The sequence below is a fragment of the Somniosus microcephalus genome, chromosome 24 (assembly GCF_052327205.1).
Source record: "Somniosus microcephalus isolate GS21.2 chromosome 24, FLI_Smic_1.0, whole genome shotgun sequence".
In the NCBI taxonomy this organism is placed as follows: domain Eukaryota; kingdom Metazoa; phylum Chordata; class Chondrichthyes; order Squaliformes; family Somniosidae; genus Somniosus; species Somniosus microcephalus.
The window spans coordinates 1583972-1594450 of NC_141010.1; the positions used below are offsets into that span (position 1 = coordinate 1583972).

The 10479-nt window shown below is 49.7% G+C and overlaps 1 protein-coding gene across 3 annotated transcripts in view; it reads right to left on the minus strand.

The window, feature by feature from the left end:
• ezh1 (enhancer of zeste 1 polycomb repressive complex 2 subunit) overlaps positions 1-10479 on the minus strand; it is a 72474-nt gene that overhangs the window by 61007 nt on the left and 988 nt on the right. The gene's annotated exons all lie outside the window — the stretch shown is intronic.

A 10479-nucleotide genomic window follows, 5' to 3' on the forward strand; every position in this document is an offset into this window, starting at 1 on the left:
AAATCCCCCATTATTATTACCCTATTATTTGCACATTTCTCTGAGATTTGCCTACATATCTGTTCCTCTATCTCCCCCTGACTGTTTGGAGGCCTATAGTACACTCCCAGCAAAGTGCTTGCCCCCTTTTTGTTTTTAAGCTCCACCCATATGGCCTCATTAGAGGAACCTGCTAATATATCATCCCTCCTTACTGCAGTAATTGACTCCTTAATTAATATTGCGACACCCCCTCCTCTTATACCTCCCCCTCTGTCTCGCCTGAAGATTCTGTACCCCGGAATATTGAGCTGCCAGTCTTGCCCCTCCCTCAACCATGTCTCCGTGATAGCAACAATATCATACTCCCATGTGTTTATCAACACCTTCAGTTCATCCACCTTATTTGCAAGACTCCTTGCATTAAAATAGATGCCATCCAGCCTTGCCCTTATATATTTGCCCTGTCTACCAAGCTGACTTGTTTTTTTCTCTATAATTGGCAGCACATCACCCCCTATTTCAGCTCCCCTCTGTATCCCATCCCCCTGCCAAGTTAGTTTAAACCCCCCCCAACAGTGCTAGCAAACCTCCCCGCAAGGATATTTGTCCCGCTCTGGTTCAGGTGCAACCCGTCCGACTTGTACAAGGGGTTACATTTTGGGGGCTCGTCCGGGATTGTGGTCTATTTATGTCAGTAAACTAACAGTATTGAATGCTCATTGCTAAGAGAGTGGTTTGTGGTTTCTACTGGGCTGTTTGAGCATAAAAGATGGATGTTACTGAGGTTGAAGCTTGGTGCAAACGGAAGCAGATAGCTACTACCCATGCCATTGTGCTGAATGGTGTTGCTAACGATGACCCTGATGATGTCTTGCTAAGGGCTCTGAATTGTGTCAAAGCCTTTGGAAAGGTTAGGATAGTTGAGCGCTGCTTGGATACAGCTACCAAGAAGCAGTTTGTGTTGATCCAGACATCAGAGAACCTGAGAGGTCATGGTTTACCTGAGGCAGTTGGGCTTTCTGAAGAGGCTGCTCCCTGGCCAGTTCAGTTTGTCCCTATTACTACTAAGGAAGAAGAAGGGTTTCAGACCAAGTTGTTGTCATTCTTGAGACAAGAAGGAAAGACTGTTGCTGATGTCAAAGGTCTGATAGGTCCTTCGGCCCTGGATATGAACACTCAGTTGGTCAGTGCCATTAGTTCTCTGGTGGATAAATGCACCAATCTGCCCTTCGAGGCTCAGGGATACCGTAAGCTCCGTATGTTCTCAGGAGTGAGACCAACTTCCAGTGGGAAAGAGGAGTATGACGCCTGGGCTGAGCAGACCCTGCCTCTGCTGGAGGAATGGCAGTGCAGTGACAATGTGAAGAGGCAGAGAATAGTAGAAAGCCTTAAGGGTCCTGCTGCTGACATTGTAAGATTCTTAAAGGCGCAGAACACCTCTGCTACTTCCTTTGACTACATGCAGGCTCTAGAAACTGCCTTTGGAACTACTGAAACCATTTCAGATTTGATGGTCAGATTCAGAAGCACATTCCAGTGTGAGGGAGAGAAGCTGTCCAGTTATCTGCTGAGAATAGACAAACTGCTGCATTGTATGTTACAGAAAAGAGGGATTGAGTTGCCTGAAATGAATCGGTTCCGCATTGAACAGGTTGTGCGAGGTGCATTGCTCGAAGACGTGACTGCTCTTCGCATACGCATGACCCATAAGTTGCGAGATCCACCTACCTTCACTGAGCTGCTAAGGGAAGTCAGAGAGGAGGAGGATATGCTTCAGGCCCGGAATGTAGCAAAGAGTGCTGTGATGTCCAAGCTTGTGACTCCTGTTACAGTTCCTACTCCTAAGGGTGATGTCAACCCTGAGATGGAACAGCTGAAGAAGGAAATAAATGTCATGAGAGCCGAGATGGCATATTTTCGGTCTAAGCCCAACACAGAAAGGGATGACGCACGGGTGCAAAAGGTTGAACACCCTGCGAAGTCTAACAGCAAAATGAATGATTCCTCTAAAGGATATCCCCATGAAGGAGATAGACCTGGAGTCTTTTGTTATAACTGTGGAAAGGATGGACATTTCAAGCGAGAATGTAGAGGTGAGGAAAATCTAAAAAAAGTAAATGACCGTCTCATAAAATTTACCAAGAAGTCGGGAAACTACAAAGGGGCACAGTAACGGAACGGCCTGCTGTCCCTGTAGTTAAGACACGTTCCGCTAAGTGCAATAATAGACGAGGGGATATGAAAGACATCATACCTGAAGGTTTAGTAGGGCAGAGTTCTGCTGTATCAATACAGATTGAAGGCATTTATACTAAAGCTATCCCCGACACGGGTTCTCAGGTTACCATACTGTACAGATCCTTCTATGACCGATACCTGACGCATTTGCCGTTAACCCCAATCAGTCTTCTGCAGATCTGGGGCCATAGTCCTGCTGATTACCCATATGATGGCTATTTGTCGCTGAGGTTGGAGTTCTTGGAAGCTGATGTAGGGACCACTGAGACCATTGATGCACTTGTGTTGGTTTGCCCTGACCCCATGGTGAAAGGTGAGGTTTCCATACTGGTTGGCAGTAATACACCCATAGTGAGACGACTCCTGACAAGCTGCAAAGAGCAGGGAGGTGAAAACTTCTTGAGCACCAGACACATTCACCCTGTTTTAAAAAAGGCTTTTGAGAAACTGCCTGAACTTTCTTCCGACGTAGATGATAGCAAAAGAGGAACTGTGTGGTACGTTCGAGCCAAACCTATCACCCTGCGTCCTGGAGGAGTGGCTAGAATCCCTGGGATACCAAAATTCCCTGGAACGCCAGGTACTGAAGCCATTCTGATAGAGTCACCTGATGATCCTGCAGAAGAGTCACGGTTTCCAAATGAGCTTCTGGTGAGACCAGAGTTGCAGACCCCGACAGCTGTGATGTCAAGGAGAGTTACAGTGACCGTGAGGAATATGTCAGGCAAAGGAATCACATTGAGGAAAGGAATGCCGATTGCGCATCTGTTTCCTGTAAATGTACTGTCGTCACATGTGAAGGAAGAGTCCAAAGTTAACTCAACTGGAGATCTGACACCCTCCTCCTTCAACTTTGGAGATTCATTCGTTCCTAAAGAATGGAAGGACCGATTAGTCAGGAAGATGATGGAGCGGAGAGGAGTTTTCTCTACTCATGAGTTTGATGTTGGTTGTAGTAAGAGTACTCGCCATTCTATCAGAATTACCGAGGATAAACCCTTTCGGGAGAGGTCTCGACGACTGGCACCAGCTGACATCGAAGCAGTGAGACAGCACCTGTCGCAGTTAAAAGAAGCTGAGATCATTACAGAGTCCAGGAGTCCTTATGCATCTCCTATAGTGGTGGTGAGGAAAAAGAACGGAAAGATTCGGATGTGTGTGGACTTTAGGACGCTTAACAGACGTACTATTCCCGACCAATACACCGTTCCAAGAATTGAGGATGCACTGGCTTGTCTTAATGGAAGCAAGTGGTTCAGTGTGTTGGATCTCAGAAGTGGATACTACCAAATACCGATGAGTGAATCGGACAAAGAAAAGACAGCCTTTATATGTCCAGTTGGGTTCTACCAATTTGAAAGGATGCCACAGGGAGTTTCAGGCGCTCCAGCAACTTTTCAAAGAAATAATGGAACAAACAGTTGGGGACATGAACTTGCTCGAAGTATTGGTGTACTTGGATGATATCATTGTGTTTGGGGCAACCCTTGAAGAACACGAAGCTCGGTTGCTGAAAGTGCTTGGTCGCCTGGAGGATGAAGGTCTCAAGCTATCATTGGACAAGTGTCAGTTTTGCCAAACATCCGTGTCCTATGTGGGGCATATTGTGTCACAGGATGGAGTAGCCACAGATCCATCCAAGATCGAAGCTGTTACCACATGGCCCAAACCGAACACAGTGACTGCCTTGCGGTCATTTCTTGGGTTCTGCGGATATTACAGGCGCTTTGTGCAGGATTACTCCAAAGTGGCCCATCCTCTGAATCAGCTGCTGGCTGGTTACCTCCCACCAGCCGAGAGGAAGAAAAAGGCTAAAGGTAAAGAGAACAAGGACTACTTCAAACCCTCTTGAGCCTTTTGGTGTTAGATGGGATGAGAAATGCGAAGAGGCCTTCCACACCTTAAAGCAAAGTCTTACTCAAGCCCCGTGTTGGCTTTTGCAAACCCACAGCTGCCATATGTGCTACACGTGGATGCCAGTCAAGAAGGGTTGGGTGGTGTGTTGTATCAGGACCAAGGAGCAGGGCTGAGACCCGTAGCGTTCATCAGTCGCAGTCTTACGCCATCAGAGCGTAACTACCCAGCTCATAAGCTAGAATTCTTGGCGTTGAAGTGGGGGGTGGTGGATAAGCTGCAGGATTATCTGTATGGAGCGAAGTTTGAAGTGAGGACAGACAATAATCCATTAACCTATGTGTTGACTTCGGCAATACTTGATGCCACCGGCCACCGCTGGCTTGCTGCACTATCTGCTTACGACTTTAGTCTCAGGTACAGACCTGGGAACCAGAACATTGACGCAGATGCTCTGTCTCGTCGCCCACACTACCAGAAACCAGAGTGGAAAGATGTTGCTTCAGCAGATGTGAAAGTAATGTGTCAGATGTCCGTGGTATCTGGACCAAAGAATTCATTTCATGCCCGAGAGATTGACCACTTGGGAGCGTCAATGCATGCTGTTCCCCAGGCATTTTGCAACCTTTCCAGTTTGGATGTACAAAACTTACCCATGTTGTGTTCATCTGAAATATCCAAAGCACAACAGGAGGATCCCTGTATTCATGAGGTGTTTTCAGCTCTCCGTCTGGGTGATATTACACAGATCGACAAATCAAAACATCCTGACTATCGTCTGCTCCTAAGAGAATGGGACCACTTGGAAATTAAAGAGGGAGTGTTGTGTAGAACCACTCACCCACCCACTAAACCATGTCATTCACAGTTGGTCCTGCCTGAAAAGTACAGGGAAATAGTGATGAAGTCTTTGCATGATGACGCAGGTCATCTGGGAGTAGATAAGACCTATGGGTTGGTCAAGGACAGATTCTATTGGCCGCGTATGAAGTCTGTGGTTGAGGAGTTCTGCAAGTCCTGTGCACGTTGTGTCCAGAGAAAGACTTTACCTAAAAGAGTTGCTCCTCTGTTTTACATGCAAAGTGATGGACCTCTAGACCTTGTCTGTATGGATTTTCTGTCCATCGAACCCGATTCCAGCAATACCGCAAATGTCTTGGTCATTACAGATCATTATACTCGCTACGCCCAAGCTCTTCCCACAAAGGATCCGAAAGCATCCACCGTTGCCAAAGTGTTGTGGGAGAAATACTTCATCCACTATGGACTGCCAAAGCGAATACACAGTGATCAAGGTAGAGACTTTGAAAGTAGACTTATACATGAGTTGTTGTCCATGCTCGGGATTGAGAAGTCAAGAACAACTCCATACCATCCTCAGGGAGATCCTCAACCTGAGCGGTTTAATGGTACTTTGTTAGACATGCTTGGAACGCTGGATTCAAAGCGAAAGAACAAGTGGAGTCGGCACATTGGACATCTTGTTCATTCTTATAATTGTACCCGAAATGACGCTACTGGTTTTTCACCGTACTACCTCATGTTTGGACGTGAAGCGAGGATGCCGGTGGATTTGTGTTTCGGAGTATCCAGTGATGGCACATCACAGAGAACTTACCTCAAGTATGTATCTGACATGAGAAAGGAATTGCAAGCTGCTTATGAACTTGCTGAGTCTGTTTCTGCCAAACAGAATAAAGGAAATAAGCAGGGGTATGACCAGAAGATCCGTTTTTCCCAACTCATGCCTGGTGACCGAGTTCTCATACGGAACCTAGGACTTCAAGGGAAACATAAGTTAGCAGACCGCTGGGTTTCTACACCTTACATTGTTGAAAGTCAAATGTCACAGCTACCTGTGTTTCGGCTAAAACCTGCAGGTGGGAATGGACCCATAAAAATACTGCACCGGAATCATATCCTGCCATTGGGACAGCAAGTGCGTCTGGATCCGCCAGCGGATAATGAGCCGACACCTAGTAGGAGAACCCTGCAGAGAAGAAGAAGGAAAAAAACGAGAAACCAGGAAAACTTTGTTCCAGAAGACAGAAAACCCATGACACAGTGTGTGGATCATGAGGAACCTGATGAGTCGGAAGATGAAGAATGGGATCTATGGTACGACCTCCCAGAAAGACGCATAAGGCAGAATCTGGATGAATTGTCTGAACCATTTAGCTCAGACTTGGACATGGTCTGGGAAGAACCAGATGCTTCCGAGAAGGAGACAAAAGAGACTGAAAGGCATGATAACAAAGGAACCAACGCCTCCAACGTAGTTGAAGGAACTGAAGACCGGGTATCCGAAATAAGGAGCTCACAGCGAGTTAAGAAGGTTCCTGAAAGATTGACATACAGTACACTAGGAGTGCCAAGTGTAATGATAGCCCCTACGGTTCAATATGTTACCTCCCTTTATACATGGTTGGGAAGCATGCAACCCCTTATGTGTAAAGTTCATTAGTCATGGGGACATGCCTATATTTGGTAGGGGGGGAGTGTAATACCCACTGGAAATGTTATGTACGCTAAGTATGGTTATCAATCTTTAACTTAGACACTGTATTATCATTGTTATAAATCCCTGGGTTAAAGTTGCCCATGTGAAGGTACGGCAAGAACTTTTAAGGACACAATGTGACTAAGAGCAGACTTTCCATAATTCTGCACCAGTATCAACTGTTGCAGACAGTGAGGCTGCGCAGTCTCCAGGCAGAAACCCCAGGAGGAAGGGGTGGAGTCGGGTTTTTCGAGCGGGAAAAAGGAGCGACTGGAAGAAAAGAGGGCAGGAGCTCTGAAAAGAGGGCTCAGGAGGCAAATGGCTGCCGCATCCCGTCCCGGGCTTCCAAACTCGGCCGCCGCCCTTCGTATTAGTAGCTCTGCATCCAGAACTCAAAGTGGGATTCAGTGATCGTGAAGAGAATTCAACGAAGGGGTTCGGAGTCGTAAGTCTTGCAGACATTATACATACCATGAGCTCCAACTTAAGCGCGCCAACGAAAGAGTGCACTCGAATTTGGACACAGGGACAGATTCTCCTTTGAATCCATATAAATGGAGAATGTATGTTTATTATGTCTAGATTCATTCTAATGTATGCAAATGTCTAATTTAGGTCATTGACCCGTAATCTTCTTATACTGTCTGACGTTAAAACTATAAAGTAAGATCATTAGAATTAAGCCATTGTAGTAGTGATCTCCTTACTGGACTATAGAGTACTGTCTACAACAGAGACCACATCTCACATATATCTAGACTAGAGAACCGTGAAGGGGTTACATGTAGATGAGAAATAGGAGGGGGCCAAGGTTAGATCCTTGGGGGACACCAGAGGTAACGATGCGGGAGCGGGAAGAGAAGCCGTTGCAGGTGATTCTCTGGCTACGATTAGATAAATAAGAATGGAACCAGGCGAGTGCAGTCCCACCCAGCTGGACGACGGTGGAGAGGTGTTGGAGAAGGATGGAGTGGTCAACCGTGTCAAAAGCTGCAGACAAGTCAAGAAGGACGAGGAGGGATAGTTTACCTTAGTCACAGTCACAAAGGATGTCATTTCTGACTTTGATGAGAGCCGTTTCGGTACAGTACTGTGGCAGGGGCAGATAAACTGTTTTTATTTTGTTGATTGAAAGATAAATATTGGCCAGAATACTGGGGATAACTCCCCTGCTCTTCTTAGTGCCATGGGGTCTCATCCGAAAGACGGCATCTCCAACAGTGCAGCATTCCCCCAGCACTGCAATAGAGTGTCAGCTTAGACTTATGTGCTCAAGTCCCTGGAGTGGGACATAAACCCACAACCTTCTGACTCAGAAGCGAGTGTGCTGCCCTCTGAGCCACAGCTGACACTCTGAAGGAAGTAAAGGTGGAAATTGCGGAGGCTCTGTCCACAACTTTCAATCCTCCTTGGATATGGGGGGCGGTGCCAGAGGACTGGAGGATTGCAAATGTTACACCTTTGTTCAAAAATGGGGAAAGGAATAAACCCGGCATCTACAGGCCAGTCAGCCTAACGCCGGTGGTGGGAAACTTTTAGAGACAATAATATTCGGGACAAAATTAATTGGCATTTAGAAAAGTATGGCATAATTTTATCGAGTTCTTTGATGAAGTATACTAATAATAAAGGATACTTTCCTTTATTAGCCAAGGCATAGAATATAAGAGCAGGGAGGTTATGTTTAAACTGTATAAAACACTAGTTAGGCCACAGCTAGAGTACTGTGTACAGTTCTGGTCACCACATTACAGGAAAGATGTGATTGCACTGGAGAGGGTCAAGAGGAGATTTACGAGGGTGTTGCCGGGATTGGGGAATTTTAGCTATGAGGAACGAGTGGATAGGCTGGGGTTGTTTTCTTTGGAACAGAGGAGGCTGAGGGGAGACTTAATTGATGAGGGGCCTAGATCAGCAGCAAAGTGATGGAAGGTGTCATCAACAGTGCTATCAATACTGTGGCAACAAGAGCAGGTCAGAGGCTGGGTATTCTGCAGCGAGTGTCTCACCTCCTGACTCCCCAAAGCCTTCCCACCATCTACAAGGCACAAGTCAGGAGTGTGATGGAATACTCTCCACTTGCCTGGATGAGTGCAGCTCCAACAACAGTCAAGAAGCTCGACACCATTCAGGATAAAGCAGCCCGCTTGATTGGCACCCCATCCACCACCTTAAACATTCACTCCCTCCACCACCGGTGCACTGTGGCTGCAGTGTGTACCATCTACAAGATGCACTGCAGCAACTCGCCAAGGCTCCTTCGGCAGCACCTCCCAAACCCACGACCTCTTCCACCTAGAAGGACAAGGGCAGCAGGCGCACGGGAACACCACCACCTCCAAGTTCCCCTCCAAGTCACACACCATCCTGACTTGGAAATATATCGCCGATCCTTCATCGTCGCTGGGTCAAAATCCTAGAACTCCCTCCCTAACAGCACTGTGGGAGCACCTTCACCACACGGACTGCAGCGGTTCAAGAAGGTGGCTCACCCCCACCTTCTCGAGGGCAACTAGGGATGGGCAATAAATGCCACCTTGCCAGTGACGCCCACATTTCACAAAAACAAATTTTTAAAAAAGAGTGGATCGGAAGGACCTATTTCCCTTCGCAGAGAGGTCAATAACCAGGGGGCATAGATTTAAAATAATTGGTAGGATTAGAGGGGAGTTGAGAAATCTTTTCATCTGGAAGATGGTGGGAGTCTGGAACTGACTGCCTGAAAGGGTGGTAGAGGCAGAAAAGGGAGGGGAAGGAGGGAGGGAGGGGGAAGGAGGGAGGGAGGGAGGGGGACGGAGGGAGAGAGGGAGGGAGGGAGGGGAAGGAGGGGAAGGAGGGAGGGAGGGAGGGGGACGGAGGGAGAGCGGGAGGGAGGGAGGGGAAGGAGGGGAGGGAGGGAGGGGAAGGAGGGGAGGGAGGGAGGGGGAAGGAGGGAGTGAGGGAGGGGGACGGAGGGAGAGAGGGAGGGGGAAGGAGGGGAGGGAGGGAGGGAGGGGAAGGAGGGGAGGGAGGGAGGGAGGGAAAGGAGGGGAGGGAGGGAGGGGGAGGGAGGGGGAAGGAGGGAGGGGGAAGGAGGGAGTGAGGGAGGGGGACGGAGGGAGAGAGGGAGGGGGACGGAGGGAGAGAGGGAGGGGGACGGAGGGGAGGGAGGGAGGGGGAGGGGAGGGAGGGAGGGGGAGGAAGGAAGGGAGGGAGGGGGGAGGAAGGGAGGGAGGGGGAGGAAGGAAGGGAGGGAGGGAGGGGGAGGAAGGAAGGGAGGGAGGGGGAGGAAGGAAGGGAGGGAGGGGGAGGAAGGAAGGGAGGGAGGGGGAGGAAGGAAGGGAGGGAGGGGGAGGAAGGAAGGGAGGGAGGGGGAGGAAGGAAGGGAGGGAGGGGGAGGAGGAAGGAAGGGAGGGAGGGGGAGGAAGGAAGGGAGGGAGGGGGAGGAAGGAAGGGAGGGAGGGGGAGGAAGGAAGGGAGGGAGGGGGAGGAAGGAAGGGAGGGAGGGGGAGGAAGGAAGGGAGGGAGGGGGAGGAAGGAAGGGAGGGAGGGGGAGGAAGGAAGGGAGGGAGGGGAAGGAAGGGAGGGAGGGGGGAAGGAGGGGGGAGGGGGGGAGGGAGGAGGGGGGGGAAGAAGGAGGGGGGAGGGAGGAGGGAGGGGGGGAAGGAGGGAGGGAGGGGGGGGAAGGAGTGGGGGGGGGAGGAGGGAGGGAGGGAGGGGAGGGAGGGGGGGGAAGGAGGGAGGGAGGGAAGGAGGGAGGGAGGGGGGGGGAAGGAGGGAGGGAGGGGGGGAAGGAGGGGGGGAGGGAGGGGGGGGGAAGGAGGGAGGGAAGGAGGGAGGGAGGGGGGAAGGAGGGAGGGAGGGGGGAGGGGGGGGAAGGAGGGGGGGGAGGGGGGGAAGGGGGGGAGGAGGGGGGGAAGGAGGGG